This window comes from Poecile atricapillus, chromosome 32 (genome assembly GCF_030490865.1).
Source record: "Poecile atricapillus isolate bPoeAtr1 chromosome 32, bPoeAtr1.hap1, whole genome shotgun sequence".
In the NCBI taxonomy this organism is placed as follows: Eukaryota; Metazoa; Chordata; class Aves; order Passeriformes; family Paridae; genus Poecile; species Poecile atricapillus.
In genome coordinates this window covers 1,047,081-1,074,332 of record NC_081280.1, presented here as the reverse complement: position 1 = coordinate 1,074,332, position 27,252 = coordinate 1,047,081, and the positions used below count along the sequence as shown (strand labels likewise).

At 51.4% G+C, this 27,252-nt stretch overlaps 1 pseudogene; it reads right to left on the bottom strand.

The window, feature by feature from the left end:
• Positions 1-200: 200 nt before the first annotated feature.
• The window catches only part of LOC131590140 (olfactory receptor 14C36-like), a 193,965-nt pseudogene continuing 166,913 nt past the window's right edge, over positions 201-27,252 (bottom strand).

Here is a 27,252-nt window from a genome sequence, read left to right as displayed (position 1 = left end):
GAACAGACCTCTTGCAGGTCTTTGTGTTTCAAAAGAAAGGTAGATATTCATGTAGAAATACAAAAAGTAATACTACAGTATTTGTAAAACACACAACAACAGTAGCAAAAGTTACCGATGAATAAATGCACAAATAGGGAAAACTAAGGCTGAGATTCCAGAGCTACATTCAAAAGGCTCTGCAGCAGAAAAGAGAGAGTTTAATCCTTCTGAAAATACAGAGTCATCAATTTTCTCAGGGCAGCCTTGAGCTCCTGGTTCCTCAGGCTGTAGATGAGGGGGTTCAGGGCTGGAGACACCACCGAGTACAGAACTGACACTGCCAGATCCAGGGATGGGGAGGAGATGGAGGGGGCTTCAGGTAGGCAAACATGAGAGTGCTGAGGAACAGGGAGAGCACGGCCAGGTGAGGGAGGCAGGTGGAAAAGGCTTTGTGCCGTCCCTGCTCAGAGGGGATCCTCAGCACAGCCCTGAAGATCTGCACATAGGAGAAAACTATGAACACAAAACAACCAAAAGCTAAACAGGCACCAACCACAATAAGTCCAGCTTCTCTGAGGTAGGATTTGGAGCAGGAGAGCTTGAGGATGTGTGGGATTTCACAGAAGAACTGGCCCAGGGCATTGCCCTTGCACAGGGGCAGGGAAAATGTATTGGCTGTGTGCATGAGAGCATAGAGAAAGCCACTGACCCAGGCAGCTGCTGCCATGTGGGCACAAGCTCTGCTGCCCAGGAGGGTCCCGTAGTGCAGGGGTTTGCAGATGGACACGTAGCGGTCGTAGCACATGATGGTCAGGAGGAAATACTCTGCTGAGATGAAAAAGGCAAACAGAAACACCTGTGCAGCACATCCTGAGTAGGAGATGGTCCTGGTGTCCCAGAGGGAATTGTGCATGGCTTTGGGCACAGTGGTGCAGATGCAGCCCAGGTCAGTGAGGGCCAGGTTGAGCAGGAAGAAGAACATGGGGCTGTGCAGGTGGTGGCTGCAGGCTATGGCACTGATGATGAGGGTGTTGCCCAGGAGGGCAGCCAGGGAGATGCCCAGGAAGAGGCAGAAGTGCAGGAGCTGCAGCTGCCGCGTGTCTGCCAGTGCCAGCAGGAGGAAGTGGCTGAAGGAGCTGCTGTTGGACATTTCTTCACTCTGGACATGGTGGACTGTTGAAAGAAGACATTGAAAAGCTGGGACAGATTTCCTTGAGTCAATTCTATGCTATTTTCTTACAAATTTACTCAAAATTACTTCTCTTTCTCTGGGGAAATTTCATTCACTTTTTTACTTATTTTTGAGCTCAAGTTTTGCTGCTAAGTTACTGTTGCTTGTTGTGAAGGGGCAGGAATCCTCTTTCAGCATTGCTCTCAGCCTGAGCACTGGGGAGCCCAGAGGGAAATCAGGGCTCCCTGTGCCCCAGGGCACTCAGACCTGCTGGTCTCACTCAGGTGCCCTTTGATCATTACACCTCCCTCTGTTTCAGGTTGGCTAAACATAAAACATACTTGAAAAATAAAGCAGCCTCTTTAAAGGCTCCAATTTCTAAATAATTTTCCCTAGACATCTTTTTGTCTCTGTGCAGCTGGACAGGGAGGGATACCCAGGGCTGGTCTGGCTCTCTGCCTGGAGTTGTGCCTATTGGGAGCTGTTTCTCTCTATCCAAGCCTTGTCCCTGCCAGTGCTCCCGAGCCCAGCCCAGCCCTGGGGGCTCAGCTCTGCCCTGCACACCCCTCCCAGCACAGGCACTGCCCAGGGCCATCTCCCTGCCAGCAGGGCCTTAAGGGGAGCTCAGACAAACAGAGATGCTGCAAGCCAAGGTGCTGCTGCTGCTGGCTGTGGCTAGAGGAGGCTGAGGAGGCACTTTGGGAGGGAGAGCTGAGGCAGCTCTGCTGATGCCCAGGGTGACAGTGCAGGAGTCTCAGTGACACAGACAAAGCTGACAGCCCCTTGCCCTTTCCTTTAGGAGAAAGCTGAGAGCAGCCCTGGCCATGCAGCACCATCTCCACAGCAGGAGGAATCTGCCCTGATGGGGGTCGCTCCTTCCCCCTCCAACTTCTCCCCACCGCCCATGGGGAGCTCCCAGGCAGGCTGAGAGCTGCCCCTGGCAGGTGGCAGATGCCCTGGGCTGGCAAAGAGCCCTCAGGGCTGCAGGAGCTGCTCTGCAGGACAGCCCTGGGCAGCCCTGGCTGCAGCCCCAGCTTCAGCCCCTGCAGCCGTCCCTGGCAGCAGGAGCCGTCCTGCCCTGTCCCTCTGAGGGTGCCCAGGGCAGCCCCGCTCTGCAGCACATCCTCCCCAAACCACAAACGGCAGCAGAGCCATCCCTACAGTCATGTCAGTGCTGTCATGGGGCAGCTTTAGGAGATCCCCGCAGCCAGAGACTTACTGTGCCAGCAGTTGGGAGCATTTCTCCATGAAGAAGCTCAGACTTGTCCTTCCAGTTGCTTTAAGGCACCCAGGTGGCTGCAGGCAGTGCCCTCAGCCCTGCTGGGCTGGGAGAAAAGCTGCTCATCAGGAGAAATGTCTTTTTGAAGCTCTTCTTGGTTGCCAGGAGCTGCCTCTGTGCCAGGAGCTCGGCCCAGCTCAGCAACAGCACCAGGATTTTAATGACCCTCTCAGGGCTTTGGTGTTGTTTCCACCTGACTCAGTCCCTGAGAGAGTGTTCAAAAAACTTCTCAAGAAGTTTAACTCAAAGTTAAATTGGCACTCCAATTTAAAGTTTCAATTCAAAGTTTCTGGAAGTTTTAATGGGTCCCACTGAGGCACTCAACTGGGAAAGTGTCCCCAGGTTCCAGGGAGAGCAGAACACTGCAGGCACTGATGACAGGTGGGGACAAGCAAGGGAAAGGTGTCTGTGGTGCTGAGCAAAGCTGGATGTGTTTCAGGAGTGCCAAGGGCCGAGGGCTGAGCCCCAGCCCCTGGCAAGGCAGATGCTGTCCCTCCCTCATTGCTCAGGGCTCTTCCCGGGCCACTGGCATGTGGGGATGTGCAATGCCAAGGGCAGCACCATGGGGCGGCCCCTGCCAGGCTGCTGAGCAGGGACAAGGAGGCAATGAGGCCCCAGGGCTGCAAGGGTCACTTGTCTCCTCCTCATGGCTCAGGCCCAGGGCCAGCAGCCATGGCCAAAGGGCTGCACAAGTTGCCTCTGGCAGGGCCTTGCAGCTGCTGCCCATCCCTGTGCCCTCTCCAGCCCAGGCTGCCCTACGGTGTCCATGCCCTGCGCCTCTGGCCCTGCAGGCTGTCGTCATCCCCCGGCTGCCCCAGCTCGCTGGGCCCTTCCTTTGCTGACCGCTCTGCGTCCTGCCTGCCTCTGCCTGGCCACACAAAGCCTTGGGCTGCTCCACACTCCTTCTGGGGGACGTGTTGCACCACAGCCCTGTCCTGGGAAACAAATTCATCTCTTCTTGGGTCCTGTCTAGATCTCCCCAGGAGATCTGGGTGGCATTATTCCTTTCTCAGGCTGTTTCATATAATCAAGAAGAGCTCCACCATCTCTGAAGCCACCCTTCAAGCCCTCTCAGGCTACTCCAGCCCTCAGTCTTCACACCACTGAGCCCAGGGCCCTCTATCTCTATGGGTCATGTGCTTGAGGCCTCCTGATCTGATCTTGTGAGATTTTTGTGTCCTTTCAAGGTCTTTTCAGATTGAAACATTGTGGTCATGGTCCAAGAAAAATTGAAATCTTTTGCAGGCGTGTAGTGGCAGAGGAAGGGTCATAGCCTTTAAAATGGTCAAGGATAAATTCAGATTTGATAGAAGAAATATTTTATGATGAGGTTGACAAGATGGAAACAGGTTGTCCATGGGAGTGGATGTCCCATCCCAAGAAGTGTTCCAGGTCAGGAGCTTTGACCATCTGTTCCAGTGGTAGCTGTGCCTTCCCACAGCAAGGGGGCTGCAGTAGATGATATTTTAGGGCCACTACAATTTATAAAACAAACGATAAAAAATTACTTCAAGCAAAGTTCTGCCACCTCCTCATTAAAGACTCCCCAAGGGGCTCAGTGGTGGAGCTTTCCTGCATGACCTTGCCAGCTGAGCATGGGGGGCTCTGCCTCAGGGTCTGAGATTCATGATGGAAATCCACAAAGAACATTTGGGGAATGTGCAAGATTTCCCATGGGATGTCTAAGAAAGGAGCCCAGGAAGGGAAATACTGGGCGATTGTTATGATTCACAAGGTGGGATTCGTGATGTGGTTCTTTTAGTCGGTCTTAGAGTACAAAAGATTATCAGCAAACCAAGGACTTAAACAGCAAAACACACTTTATTGAGTGCTCATCAACACTAATATGTGATAGAGGGAAAAGAGGAGAAAGCAAAGCATAAGGAAAAGAGACTAAGGGGATTATAGCTACCAATGTCGAAGTCCGCTCAGCCATCAAATGATGCAGAGTCTTCTGTCCGTTGGGGAGATCTCAAAGGAAGGTAAATTTGGGGTGTGATTTTATAGTCTTTTACAAAATGAGGGGCACAGGGCTAAAACCAGAGGAGATTGATGATCATTGTGATGAATTCCATTGCACCAGGGGCAGGTGTAGAGTGCAGAGCAAACCACGGCTTGCAAGTCATTGCTCACCAGCAGGAACGAGGGCAGTGTACCGTGTAACCATCTGCAAACAATCACTCAGCAAACATCCACCTCAGCTAGGCCCAAACCCCTAAACCAAGTCCCTTGTGATATTCAGGGTCTCAGTCTCTGTCCTTGAGACGGTTGTGAGACAGATGAGAGAATCTTCAGACCGTCTCTTACAAGGATCAAGGTGTTTTGCTGAAAGTTGATGGTCAGTGCCCATCCCTGGCCATGGCTTACAGCTGATGCCCACAGGCTGTGGCATTTTCCTAAAGCCTCCATTGCCAAGAAGCCTGTGGGACAAGGGAGCTGCCTCTGCTCTGGGTACCGAGGGAGCTCCAAGTGCCAGGTACTGGAGTGGGGAGCAGAAATCATCAGGGCCTGTGTCCTTTGGGGGCCCAGGCACTGGTGAGACGGGTGTGTGAGCACACTGCACTGGTGTGTGTGGGGCTGGCTGTAACCCCCAGGGAACATCAGAGCAAGCAGCGAGCAGCAGAGGCCTGGGAGCCGCTGTGTGAGATCAGCTCCTGCAGGGATCCACATGGTCTGGGTGTCTGTGCAGCTCTGCATCTCCTCCTGCCACAGCAGAGCACACAAACAGCCCATCCCTGGGTCCCTTCTCCACTGACTGCGCTTTGGCCTGGCCTGGAAACCTCCTGAGGTCCCTCCCAGGAGGAGTCCCTGTGCATTTCCCTCCCCCATGGCTCTGCCCTTGCTGATCCAGCAGCTGTGGGGCAGCAGAGCTGGGGCACTGCAGGGACAGGGCTGCCTCTGACAGGGCTCCTGTGCTTTAGGAATGGTGCTCTCCAATTCACTACTCCCACTAAAAACACCACATGTCTCCCCAGATTTATATTCCCACTGTTATAAATACATATTCTCATATTGGCTTTTCACAAGGATGAAGATGAATGCTCTATGTATCAGGTTCCAATGGCTTTGCTGTAACAGTCGATAGAGGATGTTTGAACTGTCTGCTCAGTTGGGATAACTCCAGTGAACAGATGATGGGGACCCTGCTGCTATCAACACTCAGCGGCTGTGGAAAGAAGGAGCCAAGGCCCAAATTCAAAGGTGAGAAGAAGAGGATTAAAACCACAAGCCAAGACACAGGCATGCTGTAAAAAGGTGGACCCAAGGAGTGGCCATGCTAAACAGTTCCTGGGAAATGTAAAGTAGTTAATGGAAAAGTTTCAATATACCTTAATTCTATGAATACACATCAAATTGTGTTACACTATATTAGGACTGGTGAAAGCATGACAGGGACTCTCTTCTGGGCAGCACAAGAGAGCCAGTTTTATTATTCCAGATCTTCTTCTATAGACAGGTCTGAGAAGGTCCAAGAGGTAAAACTCTCATTGGTCATTAAACCAACACATCACCAGCACTGGACAATTAGGAACAACACCCCTTGACTGTTTCTTGCAAGGAAACAACAAGGATCCAAACAACACCTGCCAAGGTTGTTTTCCTTCCCCAAGGACTGTTTGGATTCCTCCTTAGGATTTCTCAGGCCAGAGTGAGAACTTTGTGTGACTCAGTTTCACACAGGCTCAAGCGAATGCCTGAAGCCTAAAAATCTCTTCTTTGACCACTGTCAGTTCCCATCAAGTTGATGCAATAGAAATGGGATATAAAGGGTGTTTCCAGAACACCAGGGGTGCTCTTGGCACAGTGCCAAGCACCCGGCCCTTTTAACCCTTTGCTTTATTGTCTTTGTCCCTTACTGTCTTTTTTAGTAAACCTTTTAAAATTGACCAGGAAAGTGAACGTTGTCTTTCCCAGTGGTCCAGTTCTGTATAAAAGATTGCCCTCAAATGGCAGCTTTCAAGAAAAGGTTGATGTCCTAGGTTGATGTTTCCCGTGCTGGTGACACTCTTTTAAACGCAGCCTGCTGCCCTGGCTCTCTGCTGCTGTTCCATGGACAGAGGTTGTTGTCTCTCACCCCTTCCCATGGGCAGGCCGCTGTTCAGCCATCTCCAGGACACCAGAGCCCCATCCCACGTCACTGGGACCTGGGAAGGCAAAACCCAGCACTCCAAATGTCCCCCCTCCTCCTTCTTCCCACACATTTGGCCCTGGCACTGGGGTTTGCTGCTGGTTGCCGCAGGAAAAGGAGACCCCTGTGACACTTTGGGGCACGTGAAACCAAGGCAACCCTTGTTTTCTTGAAACACTGTGGGGCCTGATGGAACTGAGGCTCCATTGTGACACAGCAGGGCCGCCTGGAGCCAAGGCACTGCTGGGACACTGCAGATCCAAGGAGACCATTGTGACACTGAGGAAGCTCATGAGACCAAGGCTCCATCGTGACACCTCAGCAGCAAGAAGACCATTGCTGAGAGCACGGAACCTCACACAACCAAAAACACCATTCTGACACCGTGGGGCCCCAAGGAATCAAATATCCACTGTGGAACCTCATGGAACCAAAAGTCCATTGTGACAGAGCGAGGCCTCGTGGAACCAAGCAGTCCAAAGGTCCAGAACATTTCTTGCAGGGTTCTGCCCTAGGGCACGGGAACCTCATTGGTGGCACCTTGGGCTTGGCACACACTTGACGAGTATGTCTGTTCTCAGCAGGAAAACTTTGGAGCTTTCCATGGCTTCAAAGGAAAGGAAAAGGAGAGAACCCCTCTTTGCCTGAGTGCAGCCAGTTCTCTGTGGGAGTTGGGCAGTCAGAGTTAAGGATTGGTTGAAGGCTGTGGGAAACATCGAGTGAGGTTCTGGCAAAGAGAACAGGATTGTGGGTGGAGTTATGTTAATCTGTTAGTTCTGTATAAGGTTATGTTTGGAGTTCTCGTTAAGGATTGGATAAGTATGTTTGACATATATGGTGGTGTTTGTGGCTCTCCTTCATGACTGGTTACTTGTGTAATATATATATATAAATATTGTGATTTTTGACCCATTGCCCTGTCTCCTGAGGTTGACCCCCTACTGTGTACAACTTCCACCCTTTGTTATTTTATCTGTTATTAAACTTCTTTATTTGCAGGCAACCCAGTCACGCCCGTCCTTATTCTTTGCCACGCAACTCCCGGCTGGTCCGGTCCTGAGGTCACCAACGCTGCATTGCAACAGTTCTGCAAGCAAAGCAGGTCCCAGGGTGTCCTGAGGGGACACTTGTGCTTGGGTTCTTTTTCCCCCTGGGACTGAGATTGATGAGAGAGAGGCGGTTTTCTCTTGTTGGGACTTGGTTGTTTATTCTTCTCTTATCTACATTACACGGATACAGGCTACAAGGAGCTACGTGCACTAAGATAGAAAGGTGCAAAATGGCTAACAAAGAACTTCTTCAAGGTTTTTTATATGTCTATTTACCCAATTAACAAATGCCAAGTAAATTATTTTCCTTAGTGACCCAATGACGCAACACCTGTGTGCTGCACTGCGGCACTTTTTATCCAATCACTGCTACCCAAAAACCTCTAGAAGAAGAAGATGAAGAAGAAAAATGAAGGAAGAAGAGACAACACCCTAGATCCTCCATCTTGTCTTTTGTTTTCTAAACTAGTTTAAACCTTAAACTTTTTCACCCAGTGACTTAAGAAAACTCAATAATTTACACACTCACACTCTCAGTTTTTCTATTTAACAGTTGTTTTCATGGTGTTTTATGACATTCAGTGCTTTCTTGGATGTCAGAGCCAGGAATCAGAGCTAAGGGCACACACTCTGTGTCTCTGACTCCAGCACCAGGTGAGGGAGGACAGACAGGATGGAGAATGTGGAGCAAGGTTCCCCACTCTGGGTCACACCTCAAGGCACAGCTTCTCTGACCAGGCCAGGCCTCCTGAGGAGAGACCCTGGGTCAATATCAATTCCAAATGTTGCTGTCACCTCTTCTCCAATGACAGAAGTGATAAAAGCATCCAAATTCACTCTTTAAAATAGGAATGTGCATTTCTCAGACTATCTTAGAAGCTCTGTGAAATATTTCTCCATGGCTGCAGTAGGAAACCTTCCTGATGAACTGCCCTGGAGCAGAGGGAAATGCAGGCAGAGCCAGGCTTTGTCAGGACTTGCTTGAGCCCAGTGAGCCCCGGGGTGCATTTGGTGCTGAGCCCTTGAACCCCAGAGCCTGAGAGGAGATTGCACAAACTTTTCCAGGAGTCCAAGTCAGAAGAAAACCCCAAGTGTCTCCAAGCATTAATGGGTCCCACTGGGGTCCAGCCCAGGCACAGGCTCCTCATGGACTCCTTGGAGGAGAGAATTGGAGGCCTTGATTGCCCAGAAACCTCTCAGAGTCCCAGTGTGGGAACAAGAAAGGAAAGTACCGTAAAGAACTGAAGCACCCAGAGGCATTGATGAGCTCCAAGGAGTGTTGTTACTGACAAAGGCTCTCAAGAGACTAATTAAAGCAGATAATTGGAGGCCATGAGTGCACAAACCTCTCAGAGACTGCAAGGCAAGAGCAGAGCCCCAAGTCCTTTGAAAAAGCTGCAGTCCCTGGGAGCATTGAGGAGCCCCCCAGGGCCATTCCTGGCCAAGGCTCCCCAGGGACTCGTCCCAGCAGATCCCTGAGGCCCCTGGGATGTGGGGGGATGCTGAGGGCAGGACAAGGGGGTGACAGTGGCCAGCCTTGCTGGGGCTGTGCCAGGAGGCCCCAGGGCCTCAGGACCAGGTGTCTCCTCACAGCCCTTGCTGGCACAGACCCTGCTGTGGCCCAGGGCACCAAGACCTGGCTTCTCTTTGTCCCCACCTGTCACCTCTGCCTCCCATTTCCTGCTCTAACTGGAACCTGGGGACACTTTCTCAGCCGTGTCCCTCAGTGGGACCCATGAACGGCATCAGGAACTTTGGAGTTTGATTATGACTGAATTCTCCAGAGGTTTCATCACAAACCGTGGCTCTGCCTTGATTTCCCTCTGCTCCAGTGCAGCTCATCAGGAAGGTTTGCAACTCCAGTTATGGAGAATGGGTTTGGGTGCCACAGCAACCGGGAGAAGTTCAAGTTCCCTTGGAAACACTGGGGAGAACTGGAACATACTGGGGAACACTGGGAATGCTTTGGGAGACAATGGAACATACTGGGAGTGATAATGGGGAGGGCTGGGACAAGCTGGGAACACGAGGAATGCTGAGGAGGGAATCTGGGTGGGTTGGGATGGACTGTGGGGGTACACTGAGACATACTGGGACAGACCAGGACATACTGGGACCGACACTGGGGGATACTGGGACAAACTGGGGACACTGGGAACACTGTGAGGAAAACTGGGGGACACTGGGGTGTCGTATGGATGACACTGGGGGCAACTGGAAGGGAATGGGAATGAACTCAGGTGTATTGGGAGGGACTGGGCTGTACTGGGAGGGTCTGGAGGGGCACTGAGGATGAACAGGGCTGTACAGGGGATGAACTGGACTGTACTGGGAAGGCCAAGAGGGGCACTTGGGTTGTATTGGACTGTTCTGGAAATGAACTGGACTGTACCGGGAGGGCCAAGAGGGGGACTAGGGTTGTACTGGGCTGTACTGGGGATGAACTGGGCTCTACTGGAAGGGACTGGAGAGGTTGAATGTGCTGTTCCCTCCTCTGCCATCACCTATTTGCCAAAGCTCCCGCCAATCATCGCCCTCAGCCAATCACCGCCCGGCATCAGGAACTCGGGGGCGGGGCCAACAGTCGGCGCCAATTTTCCTTTTTGCCTCTCACTCCCGTCATGCCCCGCGGCCCGATAGAGCCCCATTGGAGCCGGGACTACAACGCCCGTCATGCCCCGCGCTCCACAGAACCCCGGGGTCGCCCCCATCTGTCCCGTAAGTGTCCCCCAGACCCTCCAGGATCCCTGAGTGCCCCCTCAGCGCCCATTCGGGACCCCCAAAGCGTCCCCGGATCCCCTGAATGCTCCCGACCCCACAGATGCCCGTTACAGCCACTTCTGGGAATTCATCTCCTGTCATTCCCCGCGGCCGCTGAGCCCCTCAGAACGGAGTTCCGAGACTAAAATTACTGCCGTGACCCTCTCCCAAAATACCTGCCGTGCCCCGCGCCGTAAAGAGCCCGTTTAGAGCTCCACAGGCTCTCCCCAATTGCTCCCGAGCCGTACACGTTCCCCCCGAGCTCCTCCAGCCACAGCTCGGACACAAAAGTGTCCCCCAAGTGTCTTCCCGGAGCCCCATGGGCCCCTTCGAGCCACTTCCGGGACTACAGCTCCCATCATGCTCCGCGGCGCACATAGAGCGCCATTCCAGCCGTGACTCCATCTCCCGTCATGCTCCGCGCCTCACCGAGAGCCATTGGAGCTGTGCCTGTAACTCCCGTGATGCTCCGCGGTGCCATTACACCCTATTATACCCGCGCCTACAACTCCCATCATCCCCCGCGGCCCAGAGAGCCCCTGTAGAGCACCCCAAGTGCCCGCCCGGACCCCGAAGCGCCCCCAGATTCCCCTCCCTGACCTCCAAGTGCCCCCCTGGACCCCCAGGTGCTGCCCCGGACCCCGCATCGTCCCACAGAATCCCTAAGTGCCCCTCCCAGTACTCACCCGGCTCCCCCAAGCGTCCTCCATACCCTGAAGTTCTCTCTGAATTCCCTCCCCTGACCCAAAACTGCCCCAAATGTGCCCCAGAAATGTCTCCATAGACCCCAAAGTGGCCCCTTTTACCCTGCCTGAGAAAATGGTAAAAAAGATGACAGATGAACTAAAAAATAGAACTAATTAGCATAAAGAGGGGAAAATGATGGTGAATTAATTAATGAAGGGAATTGTGTTACTTAGAACCAAACAACAATAATTGTTTTAGTTACTAAAAATTTATCAATTATTTAATGAAAATATAATATTAGGTAATGAAAATGTAGAGTAATATTTTAAAAATATAATTAATTAAACAATAATATTTCAGTTATAAAGAAAAATAATAATTGTTTTCAGTGTTTTGGGATGTCAGTCCCAGGTGGGCGATGTCAGGCATGGTGAGGTTCGGGGTGAGGAGCAGCTTGTCCAAACAGGGTCAGCCTGCAAGGGGCTCATTCTCCTGTGCCCAGACCTCCTAAGGAGACATTCAGCATCAAGATCACCTGGGGAATGCTTCTGCCACCTCTTCTCTGAACTGTACATTTTAAAAAATATGCACTTGATTAAAAAAAAAATTTAAAATGTGGTGGATTTTCAAATCTTCCTCCTTAACAGAACCCCAAACTGACTCCAAGCAGCTGCACAAGCTTTGCCTTGAAGACAATGGAAGGAAGAGAAAGAGCCCCCGAGGCTTTCTGTATTTTAATGAACCCCAGGGTGGATTTGGGGCTGAGCCCAGGACCCTCAGGCACTGAGGGAAGGGTGAAGGAGCTGCTCAAGGAGCAGAAACAAAACTCCAAGTCCCTTGGAGCATCCCTGGGCCCCACTGACTGCTGGCTCCTGGCACACAGAGCCATGGCATTGTTATAAATGAAATTAGAATTTTGACAACTAGGTCCCTTGGGTTAATGGCAGTTTAAATAAAAATGAATACAATTTAGTAAATTGAATAGTAATTTGGTATAAAAGAATACAGTTTAGTAGAAGAATACAATTTAGCAAAAAAATTACAAATATATATATAATCTGCCAGTAATTAAATATGATTAAAGCATAAGCAAAACCAACTGGGAGGGTTTTTTACCCCAACTCACGTACAAAACCGACTGGGGTACGGAGGCTTCCCACTCTGCCTCACGTACAAAACAAAGCACTTCAAGCTAAACTTGTATACTCTATGCTTATACATATTCATTAATGTTTGCCTTAAGTTTCCTTCCATTTCTGATTTTTCTGATTTTACATCACTATTCTTCACGGCACATGCTCCACTTGTTGTTAGGGGGTCTTCAGTCTTCTTTTGGGGTCTTTTGGTGAAGGCTTCTCCTCTTCCTCATTGTCCTTTGGATAACCTTACAGGTTTGTGTGTGCGTACTAAGCCTTGTTATGTAAGTCTACTCATTAGTCTGATCTTTACTGATTTTTAGGCGAATGCTTAAAGTCGTTCTAATTTTGTCCATCTCAGGGCCATTTTCATCTTGGGACATCACTGATCTTCCAAACTACGTCCTGTACCTCGATTTTAACATGTAACATCTGTAAAGGGGTGCATCTGCCTTGTAACACTGATTCTTTTGATTGTAAGAGGAATGATTGGTTTGTCTTTACAAACAAGCTGTGGGTCTGCTGATAAAATGCAGCTCTCAGTGAGAGACAACAGAAACAATGGGATGGATTCCACTAAAAGATCAAAGAGGCACTGAAAGAACACTATGAATTCCATAAAAGTAAAGAATTAAGAAGGGATTATGCATTGTGGGTGGGGGGAAGGTATCGCAGGTATCAGGTGTTCCGGGCAGTCTGTACCTGTCAAGTACCTCAGCCTGTGGGGAAAGAGAGAAGGGACAAGCGGCCGGGAATTAGGATAAAAAGGAGGCTGCACCCTCCAAAAATTTGAGAGACCCAAGGGGAATGCCCCGTGGCCTCTCCCTTTATTCGAATAAAGAAAAAAAAGTCTCCTCTGTCTCCTTTTTGGACATAAACCTCTGGCGTTTGTGGATGAATTTTCCTGACAATTGTTTCTAAAAATATCTTGAATAACAGTTCCAATTTAGTTAGTAAAAATCAATTCCATTTATTGCAGTAACAATCTTTGTCAATTAGTGGAATTCCTATGTCATTTATAATTTCCCCCATGCATTTTTCACCTCCTCTTCCCTGGCCTTATCTCCCCTCAGGCCCCGCTCGTCCTCGCCGAGTCCGGCCCGCGCCGGGGCCGCGCCGGGCGCGCGCGGGGCCGAACGCAGCGCCCCCCTCAGGCCGTTGCGCCGCGGCCGTTGCGGCGACAGTCGGAGACAGATCGGGGCCATGGAGGAGCTGCCGCTGCCCGCCGGAATCAATGCCAGCACCTTCCCCGCCAAGCTGTGGGGCCTGGTGAACAGCCCCCGCGTCCGCTCCGTGCGCTGGGACAGCCAGGCCCAGGGCTTGCTCATCGACCGCTTCCTCTTCGAGCGGGAGCTGCTCAGCCCGGGCGGCGCCCACGGAGGGGGCGGCCAGGGGGCGGGGGCGGCCCCGGACTGCTTCAAAGCCACGCACTTTGGCAGTTTCGTGCGCCAGCTCAACCTGTACGGCTTCCAAAAGTTGCCAGCATGGCTTGGCTCAGCTGTGCCGGGCGATGCCGGGGCTTTGCTCCACTTTATGAATCCAAACTTCCGCCGCGATCGCCCCGAGCTCCTGCTCCGCATCAAACGCCGGACCAGGGCCAACAGGCAGAGACTGGCCGCGGGGCTGGAGGTGCGTAGCCGCCAGCCCAGCCGCCTCCAGCGGCCCTCCACGGACCGGTCGCTGCCTGCCTTGCCCACCGGGCAGCCGCCCAGAGCCGGTGAGACGGGGTGGGAGCTGCGGGCACGGAGGGAGGCGTGGGCTTTGTCCGTGGGCACTGCCCGGCCGGGCAGGAGCGGCCCCTGCCCGTGCTGGGCAAGGCTGCTGTGCCGGCAGGGCCCGGGAGCTGTGCCGGGCTGCCGGGGGCTGCGGGACAGTCCCGCCGTGCCTGCGCTCGCCACACGCTGGCCCGCTCGGCCGGCAGCCGGCCCGGCCCTGCACCGTGGCTGGCGCTGCTCGTTGGGCGGCCCTGGGACGCTCGGGGCGGTCTCCGGGAGTGCGGGTGAGCCGAGGGCTTGGGCGTATTGGTCGAGACCCAGGGGCTGCTCATCGACCGCTCCCTCTTCGAGCGGGAGCTGCTCAGCCTGGGCGGCGACCAGGGGCCAGCCCCACACACTTTCAGAGCCACGCAGCTCTGAAGTTCTGCAGCTTCCTGTGCCACTTCGGCCGCTGCGGCTTCCACCAAGTGCCGGCCCGGGCTGTGGCGGCTGTGCCGGGCGATGCTGGGGGCTGGCTGCACTATAGAAACAGCAGATTTCCCCGCGACCGCCCCGAGCTCCTGGGACCGGGAGCTGTGCCGGGCTGCATTTGGGTTTCTGGCAGCTGCCTCCTGCCAAGGGTTGAACGGATAGGGGAGAGCTCAGTAGACAGGGAGCTGGTTGTTGCAAAGGGAATAAAATCCCATAGAGCTGTGTGTGTAGAGTTGTTTATTTCAGTGCTGGAGGTGAGGAGGATTTCTCCTCCTAATTCATCCACCTTTGTCAGTTGCTGTGCTATATTTAGTTACTATTGCTTGGTGTTACTATGTCATTATAACATAGGGAACTAATAGACACAGTATATTATACACTCTGGAATTAATTTACATAGTATAATCTCATGGCTATAGATAGTTCTTTTTCACTGTGCTTGCGCCTCCCCAGTTTGGGGGTTGTTGGGGGTCTTTGACAAAGGCTTCCAAAGTCGTCTTTGCATCTGAACTTTTCAACTTTGTCTTCAGAGCATGCACAGCTACGGTGTTCCTTGGTCTGTCTGGTCCTAACCGGTCTAATTTCTTTATCTTGTGGCTAATTGGCTTGACGTTTGCTAATTTTTCATCAGTACTATACTTACCTATCTCTGAAACTGACCACCTGGTGAGATTTTCATTTTTTTTTCCTGGGTCTCCAGCACTAAGCAACCAGTTAACCATATACTAGGCACTACAATGCATAGAAAGACGTCTATATCAGGTTAAATAGATAAATAGAATAAATGAAGTTATGATTCTGGTTCTATTGATATCTGGTGATACAGATCTTTCAGGTTCTATTGATATCTTATAACTCAACCTGTAGAAGCAGCTTGTAAGTTTGACTGAAGTTCTATAGGCATCAAACCCCCCAAGACATGTGGTGATATTTTTCTTTCTCACCCTGTTTTGGGAGGAGGTGAGCTTTTGTCTTCCCTGACAAAAGCACAGTTGCTACCATGGGAAACACACCTGAGGACCAGTATTGACCCAGCCTTCCCTTTACTTTTTTTCTTCTTCCCTCCCTGCTGCACAGCTCCCTTGCCCCAGAAGCGCGATGCTGCCTCACCTGAGGATTCAGAGCTGCCTCCAGGCCCTTCCAAGAGAAGTGCAGGTGCTCAGGAGAGTGAGGCTTCCCCAGCAGCTGCCAAGAAAGTCTGTGCCACCTCTGGACTTGTTGGAGCTTCACCAGTGGAACCATCAAGAGAGCTCATCCAGAGATTTAATCTCCGCAAGCTCACGGTTCCACTGGTTCGCCTGGACCTGAAACGCCATCCTGAGCTCATGGTTCACCTCACTCCAGTCGACCGTGAAGCTGCTTGCAGGGCCCTGGGAGACAGCAACAGCTGCTCATCTTCTCAGCAGCACAGCCCAGCCTGCGAGCCATCAGGTAGGGAAAGAGTTTCTACCCTTCCTTTTCCAATAGGTCCTGGCAACTGAGCCTTTCAAGTGTTTTCCCTGAGTCCTCTGTCATGAGTAGATCTCAAGTGAGAATCACGTAGAAAACAGTGTTAAGTGTACTAGGAAGTGGGACTGTGAATGCCAAAGTATTCTCTGCTCTTCCTGTTCTTCCTGCAGATGTGGAGGTTGTTCTGGGCATTTTCCAGACAGCCTGTGTGCTGAGGTGCAAGGGCTGGGTGAAAAATATTGCCCGACAGACAAGTGGTCAGTGTTAGGTGAACTCCCCTGTTTCTTGGGATGAAGTCCAACTAGGACGGTGATAGGATATTGCAGATGTTTCAGACTGACTGGCCTACAAATCAGGCCGTGCCATTGAAATGAACTCTGTGTTCCTCAGAAGAGCTGCAGCTGCAGAACATGGCCTCACCTACAAGGTTGCTTTTAGAATAAACTCACAGTTGAATTTCTCAGTGTGTGCCTGAAGATCTGGGCTCTGCTTGGGTGAATGCACGTTCTGTGGCCTTCTGTGATGAGAAACTCAAGCAGCCAAATCTTAAAGCTGCTGGGAAGATAGGGAAGGCTGTGATTCTAAAGTTTTTGTGTGCCTTTGGAGCAGAAGGGAGAAGAGCTGGCAGCTGAGTTCCTGGCAGTTGCCTCCTGCTGAGGAATGGCAGTGGGACACTTTTCTCAGACAGATGAATAAGTACGGGAGAGCTCAGTAGACAAGGAATTGGTTGTTGCAAAGCTTCAGAACATGAGAAGGGAATTTTCTCCTTCTCCCCCTACTTGGGAGGATGGGAGCTTCTGTCTTCCTTGGGAGAAGTACAGTTGCTACCAAGGGAAACACACCTGAGGAGCAGTAGTGACCCAGCCTTCCCTTTGCTTCCTTTCATTTTCCCTCCCTGCTGCACAGCTCCTTCATGCCAGAAGCGCAGTGCTGCCTCCCCTGAGGATTCAGAGCTACCTGCAGGCCCTTCCAGGACAAGTCCAGATCCTCAAGGGCGTGAAGCTTCCCCAGCACGTGCCAAGAAAGTGTTTGCTCCATCTGCACTTGGGGTTTCATCAGACAAGCCAGGCACACGCAAATTTCAATTCCAGCCACAGCTCATCACTCCACCATTTCCTGCACACCATCAAAGCACTTCTGTGGCCACTCCAAAGAGCAGCAGCTGCACTTCTCCAGAGCAGCACTTTCCAGCCAACATCCCATCAGGTACGCAATGTGTTTCTCCCCTGGCTTTTCAGAAAGATCACAAAAAGTGACTGAAGTATTTTGCCGTGGTGCTCTGTCATGTGTACATTTGATTGTCAGAATCAGGTGTCGAGGATACTAGGAAGCAGGATCATGAATATCAAAAGAATCTCTGTCTGCTTTTCCCGTCCTTGCTGCAGATTTGGAGGATGCTCTGGCCATTTTCCAGGCAGCCTCTGTGTAGAGGTCAAAGGGCGAGGCAAAGAACATTTCTCCACAACTGGTCGGTGTCAGGTGAACTCCCATTTTACTTTGGATGAAGCCAAACTAGGACTCTGATAGGATATTGCAGAGTTTACAGATTGTCTTTTGTTGAGATGAAATACAAGGGATGGGACCACCGTGCTTTGAGATGATTTATTGCTTAAGTAGCCCAATAAGATATCAGTCCCGAGGTGTGAGATTTACAGGCAACAAATCAACCACAGCTCGAGGAAGTTACGAGTTCCTTCTCCGCATGGCAATATATAACTTTTTAGTCCAGTAGACAGTTGACACAAAGTTTGTTTTCACTTATTAAGCTCTTATCACCTTTACTTGATTTTACCACACTGTGTCTGTCTTTTAACCAACAAGCTAACAGGTCACGTATTCACACACACTTCTGTTATAGTTCCTAGAGCTCTAACTTACTTTATAAATCACACTATTATACTTGATACCTCCAACTATTTTACTTCATATAATTTCTTACTTACTCTAGGCATATTCTTACTTGCAACTGTAAGAACATAGGTTTAGAATTACTCTACCTAATGTCTGTGTACTTTCATCACTCCATCAATCCAGGCTTTTTCTAAGGCTGCAGATTTTCCATTTCCAACAGTCTCTCCCACAAATAATGCTATGAAATTTCAGTGCACGCTGGGAGTCCCCAGAACAGTTGCAGCTGCAGACCATGGCCTCACCTCCATGGTTGCTCTTTAGAATAAACTCGCAGTTTAAGTTTAGCATGTGTTTCTGCACCTCTGGCCTCTTCCTGGGTGAATGCACTTTCTGTGGTCTCTTGTGATGAGAAACTCAAGCAGCCAAATGCCAAAGCTGCTGGGAAGATGCAAAAGGCTGTGATTAAAGGTGATTATGTCTGTGTGCATGTCTAGATCAGTTTCACAAGGCATAATTTAATCTATGTACACGTCGATTAGGATAATACTTTTGAAGGGGAAGAGCTCACTCTTCCAATTCCTTGGGAAATTTTTAATACCTTTCTGGAGTTGAGGTTGCTGTGCGCTTCCTGTGATGTTTGATCCATGGCAGCAATAAAGCTCTGTGTCCCTCAGCCTCATTTTGGGGCCTCACCGATGTTTTTGGATTCTTGCAGCCGCCCCGGGCACTTCAGTCCCCAGTGCTCCAGCTGGCAGTGCTGGTTATGCAGCATGGAGAGCCCCAAGCTGGGTATGGAGTACTCCTGGGGAAGAGGAATTGCCACCGCTGGATCTGGACCTTGTTCTGGAGACACTGGAGGAGATGCTTTCACCATCTGTGCCTGAAAGGTCTCCCTCTGCTCAGGTAACTCCATTGGACAGGGATGAGAGGGGCTGGACTGAGAGCTTCTGAATGTTGTTGCATGGCTGAGAAGCAAAGGCTTCTTGAATTCAGCTGGGAATGGACACGGAAGGATTTGCTTTTTCAAGCAAGATTTGCTAAGGAAGAGGGAATGAAAAGGGGGGATAGCCCTTAAGTGAGGATGAGAGGTGTTTGCCAGGTTTAAATGCTCCTTTTTCTGGGAGGAATCCCTGGTGCAGGGGCATTTGTGGGGAGGAAGTGGAAGCTTGGTGGGTTCTAACAGGCTTTGTTTGATGGGAAAGAAGAGAAGAGCGTTTGGAGAATTGCCACTGAAGGCAGAGTGGGACGGGCATGCTTAGAGGTGCCAGCAGCAGATGTGGGCTCTGCCTGTCTTGGGCTGGAAGGCCAAGGCAAAGCAAGGGCTGGGCTGCAACTGCTCCTGCAGCTGCTGCTGCTGCTGCTGTGTGAGCCCTGCTGTGCGTGTAGGCATTCCCAGAGCTGTGTGTGGGCATGGGCTGGAGCTGCAGCTGTCTTGCCCTCTCAGGAGCCTGGTGCCTGCAGTCCAGTTTCCAGCTGGGAAATCCTCAGCTGGGCAAACTGGCCAGTCTTGCTCTCCACGTTCCAGAGCTCAGTCACCTTGTGGAAAGAAGAGATGTGTGTTGCTAGACAGTCCCTGCAAAGCTGCAGCCTGCAGGAGACTGTTGTGCTTAGGGCTGTGGTGGGAAGAGCACATCCCTGTGCTAGGAGCTAGCAGGACTCCATCCTTAGCGCCCACTCCATGGCTTGAGTGTCATCCCCACGCTCAACAGCCTTGTCAGCCTTGACAGCTCTTGGAGCGTGTTGGAGAAGTCAGTGTTTTGGACTGTTGAAGGCCTCTGGGGCCCAGAGCTCCTTGTTAGGAAGAAGGGATGAAGTGTGTGAGCCGTGGAGTCTTCAGGGGGCAGATGTCTTGGTTTTGAGGCCCCATGACTTGTGTGATTGGTGAGAAGGACAAGGTTGGTGCCGGACATGAAATGGTTAAGGACTCCTTGAAGCCCAGGGGCTCCTCCTGTGTTGAAGAGCAGTTCAATCAGGGCCCATTAGTCCTTGTGTTTGACAGATTCCCTCTTGGACTTTGGAATCCCTTTTTTCTTAAGTCTTGTCTCTTCCCAGACTGGCCTGGAGTGTTCAGTTTCTGCATTGGCACAGGCCTTTTTGCATCTTCTTCTACAACTTTGCCAAAGAATTTCTCTTCTTTCATTTAATATGCAGAGCCATTGCATGGGTAGATTTCTTCTTGAGGAAGGGCAGACTGGAGGAGGGGAGGGGGATTTTTTTGGAACTGCCCATATCTTATTGCCAAGTGCGATGAGCCTTTGTCTTCTGCAAACTCCCGCGTATATACGTTTTCAAAAGCAATTTGTTGGTGCACAGAAGGAAATCTGGCAGGCTCTGATTGTATCCCTGCAGAATCTATTGGTTGATCTTTGTGTTTCCTTCTTTGTGTGTTTCTTTTCAGGTCAATCCTAGTGTTGCCCGTGGCTCTTCAGGAGGGGAGGCTGTGAACAAGGCTGCAGCAGAGGGAGCTTTGCCTGCTGGCGGGAGCTGTGTGAACGTTTGCCAGGAGCCCGAGGAGCTTGGTAAGGAGTGAGCCCAGCCTGCTTTAGAGAGATGGGAGACAGCTGCTCTGAGCCTGCCTCTGACAGGAAGGGAGATGAGAAGAGTTGAGTTCTTGTCTCAAGCAGGGTTGGTGCTTCCTGGTGCCTTTAGTTCAAATCCTGCACTGGCACAAGCTCCCCGAGCCCTGCCCCTCCATGCTTTTCCAGAGGCTCTGACACCGAGTCCTCTGCTGTGGCAAGAGAGCCGGGAATAAAGCTGAGCTGGTGGCAGTTGTGTCACCAAGCTGCGTGTCCCAGTTGGTTCACAGCTCACAGCAGCCTTCAGCTTCAGCCACTGCAGTGAGGACTGACGTCTCTGCGTCAGCCCAGAGAAAGAACAAGGCTGGGCTTCTTTGTGGGAGCTGGGACTGTCTGTGTTTCAAGCTCTCCTGGGTGCCATTTGCACTGGGAGTGTTGTGAATTGATTGGCATACTTCAAAACTTCACAAGACTGGAAAATTTGGAAGGATCCCTGTTCCCTTTAAAGAGCAGGCTTCAAATTCTCAAGTGAGAGTGTGCCTTTCAGACCATCTTTTACAGCCTTTGCTAGCAGGACAGTTTACTTGCAAAGGGAAGGCTGCACAGAGGCCATCATTGACTGAGAGTTGCCTTTCCTTCCCAGATATCCATCTGATCTACCTTGCCAGAAGGGCTGCCCTGCGTGGGAAGAAGGATCAGAGGGAGAGCCAGTGACCATCGGGCAGGTGGCATCTCTCTGTTTATAGATATAGTTAGAGATTTTTTATCTTGACTTATTTATTTATTTTATCTTGATTTATTTATATAGTTACAAGTATAGATTGGTAGAGTTGTATAGTTGTATTTATAGGTGTATCTATTTATACATCTGTATAGTTTGTATGTATAGTTATGGATTTTATTTCTATGTATATAGTTACATTTATAAATTTTCAAATTTACATTGATATATGTAGATAGTAACATTTAGATGCACACACAGTTCCATTTCTAAATGTGCATAGTTCTTTAGTTAGAGCTCTATGGATGTACAGATCCATAGATTGAGGTGTGTAGGCCTAGGCTGCATTTTTGCCTCTTTCCCCCTTGGCTGCCTTTTTCATCTCTTGTTTTTCCCGCTGTGCCCCTTGTGTCCCCCTGTGCTGGGTCCGAGCTGGGGCCGGGCCAGGCGGAGCAGCAGTTGCAGCCCTGGCTGTCCCTGGAGCGGTGGGAGCTGCCGGTGGCCCCAGGCACTGTCCTGTGAGGAGCTGCTGAAGGACGGTGAGACTGAGGGGGCTGAGGAGGCGCTGATGCTGAAGGGACGATGGAAACCTTGAGGTGTTGGGGGCACTGAGGGCTGTGGGGGAGCAGAGGGCGATGGTGGCACTGAGGTGACAGAGGCACGGGCTGAGGGCTGTGCCGGCTCTGAGGGGACACAACGGCTCAGAAGGGACTGAGCGGGGTGAGAGGCCTGGGAGAGGCCGAAGAAACTGAAGGGGGGGCTGGGGGTTTGCTGAGAGGACGGCGGGGCTGAGGGGATGGAGGGGGCCAGGAGGGAGCACACAGAGCTCAGGGACTGCAGCTCTGCCAGGCCTTGCAAGCAATTCCAGAGCCTCCACTTTTGCCACCACAGCTGTGCTGAAGAGCTTGAGGACATCCAGACACTGCCAGGAGGCAGCAGGGAGAAGCTGAAGGCCTGGAGCAAGAGCAGTGAGCAGGGATGTGCTGGGGCCACGCGAGAGCCTGGGTGAGGCCCCAGGGCTGGTGAGGCCGGGCAGGGCTGAGGGTGGCGTGGGCTTTGTCCGTGGGCGCTGCCCGGCCGGGCAGGAGCGGCCCCTGCCCGTGCTGGGGCTGCTCAGCGCTGCTGCCCCGGCCGGCACAGGGGCTGTCCTTGGGCAAGGCAGCTGTGCCGGCAGGGCCCGGGAGCTGTGCCGGGCTGCCGGGAGATGCGGGACAGTCCCGCCGCGCCTGCGCTCGCCACACGCTGGCCCGCTCGGCCTGCTTGTTCTTCCCAAGCCTCCTGGGGAGGCTCGGAGATTTTCGCTTCCCTGCTGGAAGTGCAGCTGCTGCCAAGGGAAAGGTCCCAGGACTGACTCGCTGTTCCCTTTGCCTCCCAGATGTCCCATCTGCTGTCCCTGTCCAGGAGAGCTGCTCTGCATGGGAGGAGAAGACTGAAAGAGAAGCTTCGAAGATGGGGCGGCTGATTTATTCTTATGCAGTTCTATGGATATTTAGATTGGGACTGTGACATTTGTATATTTAGTTTTGTTTTATATATTGCATGAAATATGTAATATTTAATCTGTATTTGCATCTGTAGATTGTTATATATGTATATATAGATGTATTTTGTTCTTTTTAAACATGTATGAAGAGCTATAGTTGTATAATTTTATCTATGGAATTCTCAGTACAGGGTTCTTTAGAGGGAGGAACTGATATTTTTGTATTTCTATATGGGCTCTAAGCTTTTAGTAATCTGTAATACATTAAGTTGTTAAACAATTCATTAATCTTTGTCAATAGTGACTTGTAGAGGTTAGCAATAAATTAAGTTTTTGTTAACTGAAGTTGGTATTTGTATATTTTTACGTGACATTGTTTTGCTAATATAATAAATGGTTTTTTTTAAACTTAATTGAGATTTTGATAGTTGTGTATTGTCAGTGCAGGTGTAGCAATTTGTAATAAATGCCATTTTTCAACTGCAATTGATTCATGTGTATTTGTAGCTCAGCTGTGCGGCTGCAGCAATCTGCAAGCAATGACATTTATCAGCTGAGATGGGTGGTTTGTGATTTGTGCTCTCCAAAGCAATGGGCAGATGGAAATGCCATGACGCTGGAGGATTTTGGTGATGAAAATCTCCAGCCACGCCCAGCACATGCCCCACTTGCGCTCAGGCTGGGCAAGGAAAGCGCAGATTTGGGATGGCAGCAGAGCCACACGTTGGCTCAGAACTCGCTGCACAGGCCTGCTGAGAAAACTCTGGGACTCTGCTGCGCATACAACTCCAAGCAGGAGGCAGCGGGGCAGGAGAAAGCATTCGCAATGAAAAGAGAAAAAGAGAAATTGTGTCCAAACAGCTGTGAGGATACTCTGGGAGTTTGATCAAATGCTCTCACTCACCACTGCCTAGGCTCATCTTCAGCAAAACTAGTTTGTTAAAAGCTGAACACCTTCCAGGAAAGAGAGATTGCACTTTCCCCTTCACTTGCCTTGCTGTGTGAGTGGAAGATGTTGTTATAAATGCAAAGGCAAATTGAGGTTGAATAAAGAGAACTATTGGAGTGTATAAATTCTCGCTTGCGGTGAGAGACTTCTCCAGGGTCAAGCTGTTCAAGTATAAGCAATTTATTATAAGAGTAAAAGGAGGGGAGACCTGTGTCCACCACCAGCCTCGGCGTCCACGTGGTCCGGGGGAGGGGAGAGAGAACAGGTAGAGCAGGGGAAGAGAGGTTGGATGGGGGAGGGAGGGAGTAAGAGAGCAGCAGGGGGAAGAGGGAAAAGGCAGAGGGAGAGAGCAGGGAAGACGAGAGGGGTAGGAGCAGGGAGAGGGGGCTGAGAGTTAGGAGTGGGGGAGAGGGGTAAAGGGGTAAGAGTTAAGAGAAAAGAGCGAAGAGGTCAGAGTAAAGAGAGCGAAGTTCTTGTTACAATTCAATATATCTTTTTCTATCGTGAATATTCTAATTCTTAGAATCCAATCACCATGAGACACACCCACTAAAGAATTTACATCCAGCCTATGCGCTTCCCTATATTAACATACAGTGTTGCATTTTAGATTCTACAAAACCTTACAAGTTCTTTCCGTGCTTCTTGACCTTTGCATTCTTTATCAGCAGAAGGACATTGTTTTATCAACAGGGATTCTCCTCTAGCTGGCTAAGCTATTGTTCTTTGGTTAACCAGTACTCAGTATCCTATGACTCAAAGCAGGCTTTCATTTCTACTTTGATTCTAGCCTTCATATTTTCAGAATCTTTTGTTAAACCATCACATTCACAAGGTTTCCCTGTTTCACCGTCCCCAACATCTCCCCTGTCTCGATGAACTATTTAAGATAATAGAAACTGTCTTGTTAGTTTTTGCACACACTGAAGTATAACGGGTGCTGCTGCTAAAACTACAATTAACACTTATTAAAATAATTAAGCTTATTTTACAGAGTTCTCTTAGCCAAGGTGCAAAGCTTAAACCTTTAAACAAATTGTCCAGCTTCTCTAACTTTTGAAGGTCAGATTGATTCACTTTAGAATTATCAATATGAGTTTGGGTGCCTAAATTTTTCAAATTTTGCAGCTGTTTATGAATGGGAACAGTATGATCTGACAAGCAGATGGTATCAAAGCTTGCAGTCTTTGGCTAAGGCGACCCAGGCATTTATCTTGGGCTGATTTACAGGTAAAGTTTTACTACAAAGATTGATGCAAAAGGGTAAAAACAACATGCATTCATGCAAATAACGGGAATTTATTTGTTTTTTGTTGAAGTGTCTCTGGTAGATCACTTTCTCTCAAAGTCTTTCTAAGTTCCTTTGCTTGAATTGCCACTGTTGGTGGTACGGTATCTGCTTTTGAATAATCTCTTCCTGTATTTCCCTCTATTTCTCACTCCCGTTCTCCCCCGTCTTTCGTGGCTGCTGGTGGTGGTGCAGGGCAGTTCAGGAGTCGTGTAGGTGAGCCCGGGAGTGGCAGTACATCGGTGCGCGGGGGCCGCGGCTGTCGCTGTTCCGCGCTGTCGGGGAGAGTTGCTGACCTAGCGGATACAGACGGGATCTGTGCCGGTGTCGGCAGCGGGGCAGAGACAGGCGGGGGCCGTGTGCCGGTGTCGGGCGGCTTCGGTGGTGGACGCGGGGACGTGAAGACGCATGGCGGGGACTGGACAGTGGCTGGGCTGGGCGGTGGCAGAGGCGACGCGGGTGTCAGCAGCTGTAGAGCCGGGGTCCCGTTCCCGTCCTTACTCTCCCCCCCCGCGGTTTGAGAGGCTGGCACGGGGGGGTGGCACGGGGGGCCCGGGGACGGCGGAGGCAGGAGCGCCGGCGCTAGAAGCTGTGACTGCGCATGCGTGGATGGCGTCAGCGCCGCAGGGCAGCATGGGGGAGTGGTGTACGGCAGCGGGCATTTCGGATCGGCCCGCGCCGCACCGCACAGATCGGTGTCGCTGCACGGCGGCGGCGGGGCCGGCGGTACCACGGGCACCGGGAAAGCGGAGCCCGCGGGGCACCAAGGCGGCGCGGGCGGCACGGAGGGGGTGTAGGGGAGCTGAGCTGCGGGAACCGCGATGCCGAGGGTGGGCGGGGTGGCGGAGCCGGGAACCACGGTGTCGGCGGGGGCAGGCGGGACCGCGGGGACCGCGCCGCCGGGGGTCGGCGGAGCCGCAGCGGCGGTGGGGCCCATAGCCGCGGGGACGGTGGAACGGGGCGGGACCGCAACATCGGGGGAAGCTGGGACGGCAGGAGGGGGGCAAAAGCGGGGCGGTGGGACGGGGAAGGTGGCGGGAGGGGTGGGAATGGAGCGTGCCGGGACTGGGGTAGGGGGAGCGGGGGCCGTGTGGTCGGGGGGAGGGGACACACCGGTCTGAGCGGGCAGGAAGGGAGGGGGGACGGCGGGGACCGAGGATGCGGGGGACGCATGGTCGGGGGGAGGGGTAGGAGACACGGGGGTTGCGGGGTCCGGGGGGCTCGTCGCGCGTTGTGTATTCGCGGCACACATTTCTACGAGTGCCCTACAGGCTGGGACCAACTTTGCGGCCGCCATATCTTGGCGGGAAATGTTATTAAAAAGCTTATTACCAACTGTGTCCCAGAAATCTCTAGTAAAGAATTCTGAGTGTTTTGCGTTTGGGAAATTAGCTAGAGCCCAGGTTAGGAGGGTTTTTAGTTCTCGTTTAGGCAAATTACTTTGGCTGGCTTTCAGTAAGAATTTTAGTTGCTTATACTGCTTTTTGTCTGGGGTAGAATAGCTTGACCCATGATAGACTGGTTTGTGACTCACCTCTTATTTAAATGATGTTGGCTCGTCTCTCAGAGCTCGGGCGATGGGTGCTGGCCAGGCACCTCCCGTCCGTTCTCGGGCGTCACTTAGTAATACTCGCATATAAACACGCTGCAGAGTCGTCTAAAAACTACGGTTTGGACACTGCAGCGGAAAAACTTTTAGAGAGATCGGGGTGCAGATGCTGTGGCAGCGTTTACCCCTCACTCGACCACGTAGAGGCTTTCCCCGCCTAGCCCAGGTGAGACGTCGCCTTGCAACACCCCCCTGAGCTCCACGGGGGCTCCACGGAAACCAGGGGTTCAGACGCTGCTTGGCAACCTTCACCCCGAATAAACCACGCAGGGGATGTCCCGTGTAGCACAGAAGAGGTGCGGCTTCGCCACACTTCTCAGTGCCACAGGGCCCTGCGGAAACCAGGGGTGCCGAGGTCGCCTGGCAACCTGCACCCCGAATAAACCACGCGGCCGATACCTCTAAAGCTCCGGAGCTGACGCTGCTAAGCAACAGCCGGCCCGTGCCCGAGGATGCCGCGGAACAGGGGAAAGAGAGTTACAGTGTTACGGTGATCAGCCGCATAAACTGCACTGTAGACAGCCTTAAAGGGTGAAAAAACAGTCTTTTTAGTTACCAGTGAGAGGAATGATGGGTTTGTCTTTACAAACAAGCTGTGGGTCAGTTGATAAGATGTACTATCAGTGAGAGACGACAGAAACAATGGGATGGATTCCAGTAGAAGATCAAAGGGGCACTAACAGAACACTATGAATTCTATAAAAGTTAAGAAGGGATTATGCATGGGGAGGGGGGGGAAAGGTATCACCGCCGGTATCAGGCGTTCCAGGAAGTCTGTACCTCTCAAGTACCTCAGCCTATGGGGAAAGAGAGAAGGGACAAGCGGCCAGGAATTAGGATAAAAAGGAGGCTGCGCCCTCCAAGAATTTGAGAGACCCCAGGGGAATGCCCCATAGCCTCTCCCTTTATTCGAATAAAGCAAAAGGACTCCTCTGTCTCCTTTTTGGACATAAACCTCTGGCGTTTGTGGATTAATTTTCCTGACAATTTTGGGGGCTCGGTCCGGG